The sequence below is a fragment of the Cydia splendana genome, chromosome 8 (assembly GCF_910591565.1).
Source record: "Cydia splendana chromosome 8, ilCydSple1.2, whole genome shotgun sequence".
Classification (NCBI taxonomy): Eukaryota; Metazoa; Arthropoda; class Insecta; order Lepidoptera; family Tortricidae; genus Cydia; species Cydia splendana.
This window is the reverse complement of record NC_085967.1, coordinates 23,123,901-23,140,969: the sequence shown is the minus strand read 5'-3', so window position 1 is coordinate 23,140,969 and position 17,069 is coordinate 23,123,901. Positions and strand designations below refer to the sequence as shown.

The 17,069-nt window shown below is 39.6% G+C and overlaps 1 protein-coding gene across 1 annotated transcript in view; it reads left to right on the top strand.

The window, feature by feature from the left end:
• The window catches only part of LOC134793010 (peroxisomal acyl-coenzyme A oxidase 3), a 310,171-nt gene that overhangs the window by 84,557 nt on the left and 208,545 nt on the right, over positions 1-17,069 (top strand). The window lies entirely within an intron of this gene.

Below are 17,069 nucleotides of genomic sequence, written 5' to 3'. Positions count from 1 at the left end.
CAAATCTTACACATAAATCATCATCATCATCATCATCTCAGCCATAAGACGTCCACTGCTGAACATAGGCCTCCCCCTTGGACCTCCATACGTGCCGGTTGGAAGCGACCCGCATCCAGCGTCTTCCGGCGACCTTAACAAGATCGTCTGTCCATCTTGTGGGTGGACGTCCTACGCTGCGCTTGCTAGTCCGTGGTCTCTACTCGAGCAGATTTCGACCCCATCGGCCATCTTCTCTGCGTGCAATGTGGCCTGCCCATTGCCACTTCAGCTTGCTAATCCGGTGGGCTATGTCGGTGACTTTAGTTCGTCTACGGATCTCTTAATTTCTGATTCGATCACGTAGAGAAACTCCGAGCATAGCCCTCTCCATAGCTCGTTGAGCGACTTTGAGTTTTGAGATGAGGCCGGTAGTGAAAGACCACGTTTCGGAGCCGTAAGTCATCACTGGTAACACACATTGATTAAAGACTTTCGTCTTGAGGCACTGAGGTATGTCGGACGAAAAGACATTACGTAGTTTCCCGAACGCTGCCCAACCGAGTTGGATTCGGCGGTTGACCTCTTTCTCGAAGTTGGACCTACCTAATTGGACTACTTGTCCTAGGTAGATGTACGAGTCAACAACTTCGAGTACCGAGTTCCCAACAGAGACTGGGATGGGCACAACATTGGCATTTGACATAAGTTTCGTCTTGTCCATGTTCATTTTCAAGCCCACCCGTTGTGAAACTCGGTTGAGGTCATCGAGCATCATGCTGAGTTCCTCCATCGACTTTGCCATGACTACGATATCGTCGGCAAACCGAAGGTGAGTGATGTATTCGCCGTTGATGTTGATTCCAAGTCCTTCCCATTCCAGGAGCTTGAAGGCGTCTTCCATTACGGCAGTAAACAGTTTCGGAGAGATAACGTCTCCCTGCCTTACGCCTTTTTGCAATGGAATCGCCCTCGTGCTCTGCTCCTGTACTCGGACCGACATGGTGGCGTTATTATACAAACACTTCAACACTTCGATGTACCGATAGTCAATATGGCATCGCTGAAGAGACAAGCACCGCCCATGTTTCCACCGAATCGAAGGCTTTCTCATAGTCCACAAACGCTAAGCATAATGGCAAGTTATACTCTTCGGTCTTCTGTATAACTTGCAGCAGCGTATGGATGTGGTCTATGGTACTATAGCCTTTTCGGAAACCGGCTTGTTCGGGAGGCTGGAAGTCATCAAGTCTGTGTTCGAGACGGTTCGTGATGACCCTTGAAAACAGCTTATAGACATGGCTCAGAAGCGTGATGGGTCTGTAGTTCTTCAATAGGTTGTTATCACCTTTTTTGAAGAACAACACCACCTCGCCTCTATTCCATGTTTCAGGCGTTATGCCCTCGGACAAGGCGGAATTAAAGAGCTTCTGGAGGACTTTAAGTACCGGTGTTCCACCCGCTCTCAGAAGCTCTGAAGTGATTTCGTCTTTGCCCGGCGCCTTGTTGTTCTTAAGCTGCTTCAGGGCCATCCTAATCTCGTACAGACTGATGTCCGGGATATCTTCGGTATAATGTCGGGACAGCTTGGCTCTTGGACCTCCTACCAAGCTGTCAACGGGCTTTGCGATCGAAGTGTATAACTGTCCATAGAACCTCTCGATCTCACCTAAAACCTCCGCTTTGCTCGACGCTATGCTGCCATCTTCCCGTTTCAGCTTTGTCAGCTGGCTTTGCCCAATAGACCCTTGCTTTGCTTGCGTTGCTTTGTCCTTTGCGAACACTTTGGAGCCTTGGTTTCGCTCAATAGTCTCTTTAATACGGTTAGTATTAAAGAGACGCAGATCATGTCGCAAGGACTTAGATATACGTCTATTGAGCTGCCTATATGACTCCGCGTCATCGGGAGACTGCAACTGTAGCGAGCGTCGTTCAGCCATGAGGTTTAAGGTTTGCTCGGTCAATTTCTGAGGTCTATCTTTACGGCGGGGTCTAAAAAACTTAGACCCTACTGTGTGGACAGTTTCCACTAGCCCGTCGTTGATTTCGTCTACTGAAGCCAAGTTCTCTAGGCAAGCAAAGCGGTTAGAGAGCTCGAGTTGAAAGCTTTCGGGGTTTTGAACATGGGCTCGAGTAGGTCGGAGCGTAGACTTCATCAGGCTGGACCTTTCAAGTTTAATATTGATATTCAGTGTGCCTCTTACGATTCGGTGATCACTACCGGTCTTTACCCTGTTGATCACACATAAATAATAAACATAAAATTTCCTACAAGAAACATGTAGAACACTTTTCGCTAGGATCAATATTTAAAAAGACAAAGCAGCCGGTAAGTTAATTACAATCAATTTTAAAGTCCCTTTTTAGTTTTTTGTAAATAACTCGTAAACGGTGTCCCATAGCAAAATAGGTTTTATGAATAAATAATCTACATAAAATTTCCTGCAAAAAACATCTGAACACTTTTCTCTAGGATAAATATTTAAAACGATATTAAAGGAAGAAAGTTCATTACAATCAATTCACATGTCACTTTTTTTAGTTTTTAGGGTCCCGTACCTCAAAAGGAAAAAACGGAACCCTTATAGGATCACTCGTGCGACTGTCTGTCTGTCTGTCCGTCTGTCACAGCCCATTTTCTTCAAAAGTACTGGACCAATTAAGTTGAAATTTGGTACACACATGTAAATTCGTGACCCAAAGACGGACATCTTACGTAAACAAATGAATTTTAAACATGGAGGCCACTTTTTAGCCAAGGGGGGTTAGTTAACATTAAGAACCTATTTTGCTATGGGCCACCGTTTACGAGTCATTTACGAGAAACTTAAAATAGGGACCTGGAAATTGATTATAATTAACTTACCCCCTTTAATACCTCATTAAATATTGATCGTAGCGAAAAAGTGTACAAAACCTTTTTTGTGGACAATTTTATGTTCAATATTTACGTATAATATTTTTTACAACTGCCCCCGTTGCAACCGTTTACGAGTTATTTACGAAAAAAAAGCGACCTGTGAACTGAATGTGATTAACTTTCTTCCTTTAATATCGTTTTAAATATGGATCCTAGAGAAAAGTGTTCAGATGTTTTTTGCAGAAAATTTTATGGAGATTATTTATTCATAAAAACCTATTGTGCTATGGGACACCGTTTACGAGTTATTTACAAAAAACTAAAAAGGGACTTTAAAATTGATTATAATTGACTTACCGGATGCTTTGTCTTTTTAAATATTGATCCTAGCGAAAAGTGTTCTACATGTTTCTTGTAGGAAATTTTATGTTTATTATTTGTGTAAAATTTGTTTTTGCTATGAGTCATACTTTTCAAATTATTAACGAAAAAATAAAAACAAGGAACCTTAGAATTTATTATAATTAACTTTCCCTCTTTATTATCTTTTTAAATATTGATCCCTGCTAAAAATGTACTAAATCTTTTTTTATTGAAAATGTTGTGTCGATTATTAACGTTTAACATTTTTTTTATATTGGCCACCGTTTACGAGTTATTTACGAAAAACTAAAAAAAGAGACCTTCAAAAATTGATTATAATTAACTTTCCCGCCTTAATATCTCTTTGAATATTGATCCTAGCGAACAATTGTACGGAATCTTTCTTGTAGGCAATTTTATGCAGATTACTTATGTTTAAGAAAATTTTTGCTATGCGCCACCGTTTAAGAGTTATTTACGAAAAACTAAAAAAAAGGGACCTTTAATATCAACTATCTCACTTCCAGTCAAGAATTCGATCAATCAACCGGCAATTTCGGATTCAGCGGGGTCTAATTAGGTTAAAAAACCCGGTTGCCCGGTTAATATGTTTTGCCAGTCGAAATCGATTTTTACAAAAACATGATCAGTCAAGTATACACTCATATTGTATACATATAATTAATAATTATTTAGGTACACTCACCGACCTCACCGTCTTACCTACCATTTTTAGGGTTCCCTACCCAAAGGGTAAAACGGAACCCTATTAGTAAGACTCCGCTGTCCGTCCGTTCGTCCGTCCGTCTGTCAGCAGGCTGTATCTCACGAACCGTGATAGCTAGACAGTTGAAATTTTCACAGATGATGTATTTCTGTTGCCGCTATAACAACAAATACTAAAAAGTACGGAACCCTCGGTGGGCTCAGTGGGCGAGTCCGACTCGCGCTTGTCCGGTTTTTAATTTCATTAAGTACTCATCAAAATTCGAATTTACTAATAAATCTTTTTCAATATTAATTGCCGAACTAAAAATCCCGGAACTGACGATTCAGAATACCGATGTCGTCAGAATAAGGACGTAGACGTGCTGCGCGGGAATGGTGCGGTGCGCCGCGCGGGGCGCCCGCCTGCCCGTTCTACCACTCGTCTGCTTCACCCCCTTGAAAACGTAAAACTCGAGTATAAGAGCGCCTCAAATATTCTATACACTTTTTCGCTAGGATCAATCTTCTTCTCCTTCAACCTAGCGTTTTAGCTAAGCGTCCGGTCTTCAGCATCCTCTGGTGTGAGTAGATTTTAAGTAGATTACTTATGTATCAGAACATTTTTTGGTACAGGCCACCGTTTACGAGTTATTTACAAAAAATATTAACAATTGATCATATTTAACTTTTTACCTTAAATATTTTTTTAAATACTCATCCTAGCGAAAAAGTGTATAGAATATTTAATGTAGACAATTTTACGCAGATTACTTATGTATCAGAACATTTTTGCTACAGGTCACCGTTTACGAGTTATTTATAAAAAACTACAAAGGGACCTTTAAACCCGATGACTGATAAGTTCATCAGCGTCACATAACATAAATTGACCTCCGCATTGGATAGACAGCAACATTGAATGTTCCAGTAATCAAAGAAACTTAATTGCTAAATTGGAAATCAAAATAACTAAACTGGGCCAGAATCTCCAATTTTAAACTACTACGTTTTGTGCTCATCGATGTTAGTGTCGTAAGCGCCATCGACAATAAGGTCCCTTTTCATAGATAATACCACAAATGCTTTTTTTTAACTCGTTAAAAAGTAAGAAGCATTGGCTTAACGGTTACACACAAATCACAACCAGTCGATCGTTTTTATCAATAACTACAGTTTCTTGTATGGATATATGTATATGGAATGGCACAATAAGCATTGTGTATATATGGCGTCTTCTTCGTGCTAATTGCAGAGAAACTTATTGCCATCGCCACTGTATGGAGAAACCATGGGAACTGAACCAAATGCATCGATTGAAGTCGTTTGTTCTGATGTCATCAGCATCTGCAATTCTGCAGTGGAGTCCGGATTCTTATCAGTTTGACTATTTTTGTGACAGTTAATTTTTTTTACAACCAATAAAGAAAGAGAGCCAAGAAAGGTTCCAGCTTGCTGACAAATATTTATAAACATATATCATGTGTCTAGAAAATTGAATAATGAAATTATATTTGTATCTTGTTGGATTTCACGGGTCTATAAATCCCGGTCTTTTGATAGGCTTGCGTGGGGATATAAATCCAACAGGTAGAGACAGAGACCCCTTGGAGAGCTTTAATGTCATGTAGAACGCCTGCTGGAACAAATTATATTATTATTATACATATATTGAAACACCAACATTTGGGTATGTTACATTTTCATAAAATACTGACATTTATATTTATTTACAGTTAACAGTGTGGGCAAATGGCACCAGACGTAACCCGAACTAAAATTTTGAAAACATTGCATCGCGTGGTAAAAATAAAATTATCACGGCTATATAATCCTTTGCCTTTTTACACACTTATTTTGCAAAGTGATAATGACTTCCCAGAAACTAGATAGACATCTAAGTAAAGAACAAAGCTCGTTTATCAAGCTAAATTTAAATTTAACTTTAAACAATCATCGCATAACTTGGCGTCGGCGGACCGTTAAATTACGTTAAAATCACGTGTCATGGGGTCCTTTATGTGTGCTTATAAATAGGAAGTTCACAAGAATTGACTTGTTTACCTAAGACACCTAAGTATTCTAACAACAAAGGTTTGCTCGTAGGTTCCGAGTCCACATTTCCGAGTTAATTGCTTCGTGAGAATAAAAATATTACGTCCCCGAAGTTTATAGGAATTGTGCATTTAGCATACGGACGGATTGTAATTAGGAAATGATTTCAATACGAAATGTGTATAGAGAGAACCGGGAATTTGCCGTTTCGGGACTGGTTTTGTAGGTAGTTATATGTAGACAATCAGAGAGCACATGCAGCTTAATTACAATCTCTGAGAAATATTTAAGCGAACCTTGAACAAATCAACTCTTTCAGCTGGGCTATTTATTAAGCTATGCTTGTATTTAAAATCTTTACATTAATATTTAGTGACAAAAAGTTATCTATAAGCAGAAACCTCTGTAGGGCTGATGGAAAATATGTGTACATTATACGCTAATAGTCATATAAATATTGCTTATCCAATACACTGCTACTCGTACGTGGTTCTAATGATTGACAATTATGATATATGTATAGTGCTGTTAGGAATGTGCAGTTTTTACCGTGACTGCCTTACGTAAAGGCCACAAAGTTACCGACAGTTCGTAAACCTTATCCCAAAAGCAAAAAGTCCATTTCTGGTAGGTAATATAGTTGTCTAACAGTAATTACCCTATAACGCGAGTAACGGGCCTAACAATGATGGGAACAGTGAAGTCGCTAAACGACGCTTTATCAAGAGCATTGTCAAGTGCGGAGTTCGTTAACATCAGAAATCGGGGAAATCAGCTGCCGGAGCCGCCCATCCCATAGCGTACTACATCACCTGCAAAAAGGTTTGGTCGCCACCAGACATATCGGAGCGGCCGAGGTGTTGACAAATATCTGTACAAACACTCTGTACAAAGCCTAACCCTTCAAGTGGCGCCAGCGAAAACGCGAAAAGTAGTCAAGTGGCGCCGCGGATTTGCGCAAAAGCAGTCACGTGGCGGGGCCCCGATGGGTGGTCAGCGCAGATTAAAAGAATTTTACAAAATCGTCGATTTAAGCTTTTCTATGTTTGAAAGTATATTAAATCACATATCGTTATAATCAGCGTAAAATACGCTATTTGAATATAGCAATTAAATTATTATAATGTTTATACATTTGGCCATACCTAATAAAACTCCGGAAGAATGACAGTTTTCCAGTTTCCTTGTTAAAAATGAATACCAACATAAAACAAATTGATGATTAGAGTTGATTGCTATTTAATTATCAAATTAAGTATTTTATTTTTATGATTATATCATTAAAAGGGACTTAACATTCAATTTATTTTGCAAAACAACCTTTTAAAAATCAAGACTGAACTCGAACTAGGCGGTCGCTCCCGAATGAATGGTCCTCACCAACAAATTTTATACCAAGTGTATTGTATGTTTCTTACGGTATGCTATCCTTGTCCAGCTCGCTACCTAATTTTGGGTGCTAGAAGAGCGTAACTATCCTTAAATGCGTTCAATTTCACCTCTAAATACGGCAACACCTCATTAACCACTCACTGGTGGCCGACAGTTTACTGCTTTTCGATCCGACCATTAACGGGTTGACCGCCACTTGAAGGGCTAATATTATCAAGTCGTTAGGTGCATGCTCAGAGGTTTGTGGTGGCGACTGTGGTGCACATACTAAAGAAAAAATAACGTTTGAATGATGGGGTTCAAACCAGAAACCTTCAAATTGACTGCACTATTTCTAAAACTTCACGAACGATTTTTCAGTCAATCTTCCCTGTATCACAATTTTCCAAAATGATTTCGATGCCGCTGCCGCACTACGTATAAAATAAAGCGACTATTCTATAAATTCTATTACATACTCGTATTATCATGTAATATAATATATTTCAAATTCAAACTGCTTTCCAATTGGTGGGACAGTATAGAAAATCGCTATAGTAGGAAATTGACGATGTTACAAACAAGCCGAATAGCACCGCTATATGGAATGTAATAAATACGCATAGGTAAAGACTCGTATCCCCACGCAACGGTTGTCAAAGGCAATGCGCATGACTTACAGTAGCCAAGTGCATGCAAATATGTAGGTACCTAAGGTAAGTGTCCCTGTGAATAACACTATTAGGAGGAAATTAAGACATTTACTCGAAAAACTACTTAACTATGACCCATACAGACTATTGATGTATGCAGATTTATGAACCAGTCCTTCCTTAATATCAGGGGAACAATACATTGTATAATATTAATAACATTTATTAATTATTTCAGTTTTCCTCGACATCTGAAATTGTACCAGTGGATAACTGGCGAAATTTCGAATGTCCCAATGTATGACTATGAAAAAAAAATATCGTTGACCCAGTGTTTGACATGGAGGTGCATCAAGTTTCCATGATAGCTGTAACCAATGTATGACACTAGTTATGACCCAATGAATGACACCTCAATACGTAACTGTCATTCACTCCACCTCCACACTCACAGTAAACCAGTGTATGACACTCATGTCAGACACTACCCACATGATCGAAAAATAATTGATTTTTACAGAGTATATTAAATGTATGTTTTACTTCCTTACAACATGGTCAATATTAAATTTCATAAAATAGTAATTTGTGCGAGTGAATGACATAGATGTCATGCATACACTACTAAACGCTAAAATTTTGTTCCAGTGTATGACATGTCTTCAAAATACTAACGTAAGGAAAATAATCTACTTTTAATATACAATATCAATCGTTTGGTTTATTATGTAACAATATGAATAAGCACTTACCAATTACTCATAAATTCCTGTTTTTTATTTACACTTTTAAGATGCAAAGTCTTAACAGATTGACTAAGAAACCCGACGCACAACTGAATAGATGCACCTTCTAGCAAAAACTACCTCACAAAGTGAAAAATATATAACGTATTAATGACAGCTTCGGAACAAAATTCATAGATAACACATACAATCGATTAATTCCTGTTTTTTGTTTATATTAAAAACCGTTTTCTTATTTTTCAAAATAAACTGCGTAAAAGTCATACATTAGGTCAGTGTCATCCACACGGACGTTTACCTTATCTGGTATTATAATATACGCGCAGGTTCGGTCGCGTAACAAAGGCGAAGTAATGACTCCCGCGCAGCCAACCGTGACCGCGAATCGGGATACTGTGCATATACATATAAGTACTGTGGATTAGCTTTTACGTACGTTGCGACTATTTCTAGACTACGAGATCGACTAGACTATTTTAGAATCTAAATAGTTGTTTTCAATTTTAGATGAAATATCTGGCAGACCCATCAGTCTTGCTCGGAAAACATAAAAACTCAAAAACGCGCGTTTTCCCAGAGATAAGACCTAGCTAGATCGATTTTTCGCCCCCGAAAACACCCATATAGCAAATTTTATCGAAATCGTTAGAGCCGTTTCCGAGATCCCCGAAATATAGAAGGATGCCGCTTGGTTTGGTCTGTAGATATCTCCGCATGAATTTTACCTGTACTGGAATAAAAAAGAGAAGGTTCTCTCTTTCAAGATTTTAAACTGAAACACGTGCGAGATATACCTATTAGACTTGTTTAAGCAAGGACTGAATTTATTAAATTTTGCCATATCGTGTATCTCTCCTAGTGGTACGAAATATCAATAAATATTTAGTTTCAAATACCAATATTTTATTATACAAATCCTTATTCCTATTTTTTACATTCCGGTCACCGGAATCTCGTCGTAAAATATTGCATTTGCAGGGTTTGTACCCAGAAACCTTAATTGAGTAGGTATAGCATGCAAATATCTGGTATTATAACACAAGTTCTGAACCGTTCGCCACAAAGGATAAGTGATGAGTGGCGTTGGCGTGCAGCCTACCGTGTCCGCGAGCGAGTCACTGGCGTCACTGCGTTGAAGTCATTTGTTAGTTGCCAAGCACGACGGCATTTAGGTACTGAAAGCGTGGATTCGTAGTCTGTTTAAGCTAACTTTGTACCGGCTTTGATGTGATAAAATGTGGCAGTGCCACTATAAACGTCATTTTTTTATAGGAACTTGATATGTAGGTATGGTGAAATACTTCGTCACTGAAAAGCTTCTGCAGCACAGTTAGCCTGGTCGGACTCAAGGTTGCTCTAGAACAGCTGAAATACGACGTACAGTAGTACGTAGAATTTAGAGCAATGGGCTGGCTCAATACTTAAGATGCTTGGCAAAACATTCGCTGATAATTCGTCATGCCCGAAAGCTTACCGTTTAAGTACCTAAGCTGGCTAAGCTTACCGCAGTTCACTGTAATGGCAGATTTGGCGACAAATGCAGTGGTCAAAATAAAAACCTCGATTGGATACTCCCTGTAATGAAATGAAAGGCACTTGTTGTGTGTTATTTCGGTCAGCAACACGGAAGGCATTACCTCTTGTTATCGCGCCGGTTCCTGTTTGCATTCCTCGCCACTCGTAAACAGCATTGCACCACATTCGGGAAAGGTCGGGAAGGTTCTTGTATATCTCGTGACTTACCACCTTTTGTGTGCCAACCTCTGGGGTACTACTCCAGTCGCTTCAAGCTCATTGCCTTAAACGTTACAGTAAAAAAAAAAGATAAATTTACTCACACAAACTGACGTATTAAGAGCCAACAGGAGTGGTCATTCCTCCATACAAACGTACTCCCCGTTTTCCTCCGTGGTTTTTGAAGCTAGAGCAATGATTTTTTCAACACAGATTAATATTGTCAATATCTGTGTCGGACCGTTTTGCTTTTTTTGATATTTTTATTTTTTAAGAGCGCTCTTACAAGAAAAGTCGAAATAATGCAAAATTGATGATACTAGTCGACGAAATTCAGGACTTTGCGCTCATTATTAGAAACAATGAGTACTTGTTCCAGTAAAAGCGTCTTCTTATCTTTATAAATGTCGTTGTAAATATTAGAAAAAGGACTTATTAAATTAGTAATGATTTTTTTTCTGATGGTCGTTTCCGAAAAACCCCGTGAAGCACTGAATGGCGAGCTCTTATTTGGAAATGTTGAGAATTTTACTCTGCTAAACCTGGCTATTTTGTATTACTAATACCCTGTACTTTAGGCATATCAAACTATATTTTTCCTACATACCTTTGAGAAAGAGAAAATCAAAGTAAAACGAACTCGATTTTCTCTCCGAAACAAGTGTCAATTCCTACGAAAATCTACTTAATATCGAAGTCATTTTCATACTCAAGCAATCTGCAACGTTTGCTTATACTGTTGGTATACATTAGTGTTTATGAAATTCTACTATAATTTTTTGGCAATTTTTTGAAAACTACTCTATATTACCGATGACGCGCGCTGCGCCAGCTCAGTGCCGCGGCAGAGCTTGTAGAGGCAGGACGTGTGTCGGACGGCTCCGCGCATTTTCAACGGCGACGACGAGGTTTTTTATCATTGTGTGCGGCGGGCGCCGTGTAAAACGCTATACTGTGTGCGTGTAAACCGCAACGAGAGACTTTGATCCTAGCACCGTTTTTATAGTATTATAATTTATAATGGTACAGTTTAATAAACTACCGGACAGGATTAAAAATATTTGAAACGACCTGACATTCTATATGTATTTATTTGACTCAAGATAGTACTCAGGGTCTGATGATGGAGCCGGAAGGTGGGCACCGGTACCAATCAACCATGCAACTAAACCACTTTGTGTTTAGGCTCGTTTTATTCATCTCAACAAGATCTTTGACACAAGATAGTACTCAGGGTCTGATGATGGAGCCGGAAGGTGGTCACCGGTACCAATCAACCATGCAACTAAACCACTTCGTTTTTGGGCTCGTTTGATTCGGCTCAACAAGATCTTTGACTTAAGATAGTACTCAGGGTCTGATGATGGAGCCGGAAGGTGGTCACCAGTACCAATCAACAATGCAACTAAACCACTTCGTGTTTAGGCTCGTTTTATTCGTCTCAACAAGATCTTTGACTTAAGATAGTACTCAGGGTCTGATGATGGAGCCGGAAGGTGGTCACCGGTACCAATCAACCATGCAACTAAACCACTTCGTGTTTGGGCTCGTTTGATTCGTCTCAACAAGATCTTTGGCACAAGATAATACTCAGGGTCTGATGATGGAGCCGGAAGGTGGTCACCGGTACCAATCAACCATGCAACTAAACCACTTCGTGTTTAGGCTCGTTTGATTCGTCTCAACAAGATCTTTGACACAAGATAGTACTCAGGGTCTGATGATGGAGCCGGCAGGTGGTCACCGGTACCAATCAACCATGCCACTAAACCACTTCGTGTTTAGGCTCGTTTTATTCGTTTCTATAAGATCTTTGACACAAGATAGTACTCAGGGTCTGATGTTGGAGCCGGAAGGTGGTCACCGGTACCAATCAACCATGCAACTAAACCACTTCGTGTTTAGGCTCGTTTGATTCGTCTCAACAAGACCTTGGACACAAGATAGTACTCAGGATCTGATGATGGAACTGGAAGGTGGCCACGGGTACCAGTCTACCATGTAACTGAACCACTTCGTGTTTGGGCTCGTTTGATTTGTCGCAACAAGATCTTTGACACAAGGTAGTACTGAGGGTCTGATGATGGATCCGGAAGGTGGTGACCGGTACCAATCAACCATGCAACTAAACCACTTCGTGTTTGGGCTCGTTTGATTCGGCTCAACAAGATCTTTGACTTAAGATAGTACTCAGGGTCTGATGATGGAGCCGGAAGGTGGTCACCAGTACCAATCAACAATGCAACTAAACCACTTCGTGTTTAGGCTCGTTTTATTCGTCTCAACAAGATCTTTGACTTAAGATAGTACTCAGAGTCTGATGATGGAGCCGGAAGGTGGTCACCGGTACCAATCAACCATGCAACTAAACCACTTCGTGTTTGGGCTCGTTTGATTCGTCGCAACAAGATCTTTGACACAAGTTAGTACTCAGGGTCTGATGATGGAGCTGGACTGTGGCCACGGGTACCAGTCTACCATGTAACTGAACCACTTCGTGTTTGGGCTCGTTTGATTTGTCGCAACAAGATCTTTGACACAAGGTAGTACTGAGGGTCTGATGATGGATCCGGAAGGTGGTCACCGGTACCAATCAACCATGCAACTAAACCACTTCGTGTTTGGCTTCGTTCGATCCCAAGTAGCACAGATTAGCTGTATAGCAGCCGCATAATGAGGTACGAATACGCTTGAAGCTGGAATATAAAAGCTGCATAAGAGCTGTATAAGCGTCTTTTCAGCTTTTATAACTCTTAAATGGGCACAAATTAGGCAGCCTTAAGTTCACATAGCTACTTAAGAGCGTTGTAGCAGCAATTTAACGGAATTATAAGGGGTAACAGGAGTTATAAGAGGTGTATATTGACTGGGTAAGAGACCACCAGTTACCCTTTATTAAGCTAATATGTCACATGTGCGCCCTAATACCGGGAAAGATTGATGTTGGGCTGAATAAAAGATAATTAATAACATACTTTTATACCTCTGCCTTAAAAATCAGCTATTAAATTTTGTATAGTGACGACGAACGCAGAGGTGAACATATTTATATTGAAGCAAAAACGTTAAGCGCAACGACACCATAAGTCATTTTGTTAAAGTGTTTAGTTAAATGTGTGTACATGATCTTTTATATATTAATGCGAGAAAGATGTTTGGGAATGCAAGTTTATTGATATTATATATATACATTATCTAAGAAAATTTCAGTGCGCCACGAAAATAATCAGTATTTATTTAAATTAATGATATAAATAAGCTATGTGTAAAAACTATTTCAGTGGTTTGGACAGAATTATGAGATAAAAAGTTAATAATACGTTATAGGAAGTACTAAACTAATGATTTAGGTTAAGAACTCAGGCACAAAACCTTATTGTTACCCTTAAAAGTTGGAAAAGCAATTTCAATTTTATAGGTTATATACAATAAAATGGCGGTCAATGTTAAAAAGCAACGTGAACCGTTAAAATTCTTATATGCAGCATACGACTGTTATATATCTGATAAAGATACTTAAGTGAACCACTATAAAGTCCAAGTCGTTATTTCGATACACTAGTGAACCTCTAAACAGTTATAAGGCATCTTGTGAACGTTTTAACAGCCGCTATGCAGACAGTCCCAATGGCAGTATAATAGGCTGCTTAGCGGTAAACATGTTCAGCGCTAAGCCGTATTATGCGCCACATGTGTTCGATTATACGTCTATTGGTTTCATAATAGTTCACTCGTTCTCCCTTATAATAAGTCAGCGAAATAAAAGCTGCTTTAGCGGTAAATATGTTCAGCGATAAGCTGTATTATGCGCCCCATGTGTTCCATTATACGTCTATTGGCTTCATAATAGTTCATTCGTGCTTCCTCAAAAAGTCAGAATAATAAAAGCTGCTTAGCGGTAAACATGTTCAGCTATAAGCTGTATTATGCGCCCCATGTGTTCCATTTATACGTCTATTGGCTTCATATTAGTTCACTCGTGCTCCCTTAAAAGTCAGCGTAATAAAAGCTGGTTAGCGGTAAACATGTTCAGCGATAAGCTGTATTATGTGCCAAGTGTGTTCCATTATACGTCTATTGGCTTCATAATAGTTCATTCGTGCTTCCTTAAAAAGTCAGCGTAATAAAAGCTGCTTAGCGGTAAACACGTTCAGCGATAAGCTGTATTATGTGCCACATGTGTTCCATTATACGTCTATTGGCTTCATATTAGTTCACTCGTGCTCCCTTAAAAGTCAGTGTAATAAAAGCTGCTTAGCGGTAAACATGTTAAGCGACAAGCTGTATTATGTGCCACATGTGTTCCATTATACGTCTATTAGCTTCATAATAGTTCACTTGTGTTCCCTTAATAAGTCAACGTAATAAAAGTCCACAATTACCTCCTTATACAGCACATGGCGTAATTTTATCCACTAAACAGACCTTATAACGGTTAAAGCATTTGATAACCCTTAAAGCTGTATAGGGTCGTAGCAAATATACCTTTATATCACTCTTTGCGTATTAATGGTAGTTTTCAGAGCCGTAATGCAGCTTTTAATCAGCCCTAAGCTATATAAATATCACTGAGATCTATTATACAGCTGTAGGACCACGAGTGTGCTCTTATAAGTGTCTTAATACGCACAGAGCGTTAGATAGAACTAAAAGTGAGTAGTTATAGAGCTATCTGTGCTACTTGGGATTCGTCGCAACAAGATCTTTGACACAAGTTAGTACTCAGGGTCTGATGATGGAGCTGGACTGTGGCCACGGGTACCAGTCTACCATGTAACTGAACCACTTCGTGTTTGGGCTCATTTGATTCGTCGCAATAAGATGTTTGACACAAGATACTACTCAGGGTCTGATGATGGAGCTGATGATGATAGACAGGTACCCGTCGCCACCTTCGCGCTCCATCATCAGACCCTGAGTACTACCTTGTGTCAAAGATCTTGTTAAGATGAATAAAACGTGCCTAAACACGAAATGGTTTAGTTGCATGGTTGATTGGTACCGGTGACCACCTTCCGGCTCCAACATCAGACCCTGAGTACTATCTTGTGTCAAAGATCTTGTTGAAACGAATAAAACGAGCCTAAACACGAAGTGGTTTAGTTGCATGGTTGATTGGTACCGGTGACCACCTTCCAGCTCCATCATCAGACTCTGAGTATCACTTAGTGTCAAAGATCTTGTTGAGACGAATCAAACGATCCTAAACACGATGTGGTTTAGTTGCATGGTTGATTGGTAATGGTACCTTCCAGCTCCATCATCAGAGCCTGAGTACTGTCTTGTGTCAAAGATCTTGTTGAGACGAATCAAACGAGCCCAAACACGAAGTTATTTAGTTACATGATAGACTGGTACCCGTGGCCACCTTCCAGCTCCATCATCAGACCCTGTGTATCTTCAGTGTCAAAGATCTTGTTGAGACGAATCAAACGAGCCTAATCATGTTACTACATGGTTGATTGGTATCCGTGACCACCTTAATCATCATCAGATCCTCAGTACCAGTTCGTTTTTAAACCCTCGTTGATACAAACTTTACAACCTATAGGTACCAAATGCAATGACGAAACATGTAAATAAGCGAGTAGGTACCTATAATTTCTTTCGAGTAATATACCTTCATAAGTACAAGTATGGGGCTATTCATAAATTACGTCGTTTCAAATGGGAGGAGTGGGGGGGGGGTCTGGACATCGGATGATGGTAACATGACGTAGGAGGAAACAGATTCATCCGAAGCTTGATTTTTGGATGATTTGAGGGGCGGGGGGGGGGGGGGGGGGGGGGGGTCAAAAATCGTCAAAAATAGATGACGTAATTTATGAACAGCCCCTATGTACATTTGCACTGCATTTAGTATTTTCGTACTTACCAAATAACAGTTTTAGAACTTTAAAAGTTAAGTACAGTTAGTGTTGTTATGGTTGATTTCAATATGCTTCGCGAAGGATCAAGAATGTTTAATCCATCATTGTAGTGCGAGCGTGGTAGAAGGGATCGGCGTACTGAGCTCGCACGGCCTGCCGCAGCGCGTAAAATACCTAAACTCGCTCAACGCCGAAATGTAATAGCGCTCTTAAGGCGCTAGAGCCCTTCAAAAATGGCCAAAATGGCCTAATTGACTATGCCGCAATAACAGGCGTGGTATTCAAAACTGATATCAATTAGCCAAAAAAGCAAAACGGTCCGACACAGATAATTTCATAATCATTTAGATTTCCAAATTTGGTTACGATTGGTTAAGTTTTGGAGTAGGAAACAGTGGAGTACGAAACCTCGATTTTTGACATTTTTACATGTTTTTACGCAGGATTTTTCGCCTCAGCTGCAGTTGTCCCTATCGCACTAATTTTAGGGGCGGAGTCAAGTTTCTAAATACGTACACAGCCAGAAAAGTGATGGGCAATAGTCGACATTTAATGTCGATAATCTAGTGATGTAAGAAGTTATCGATAAACCGTCTTGTGTGAAAATATGTACATAGATCCTCCTAAGACACAAGGGGTTTTGCGTTGAGAGGGAACACATTTTTGTAGTTACATATACAATCTATTTTGAACTTATTGATTCTAATATTTCAAATTAGAAATCAAAATCAAA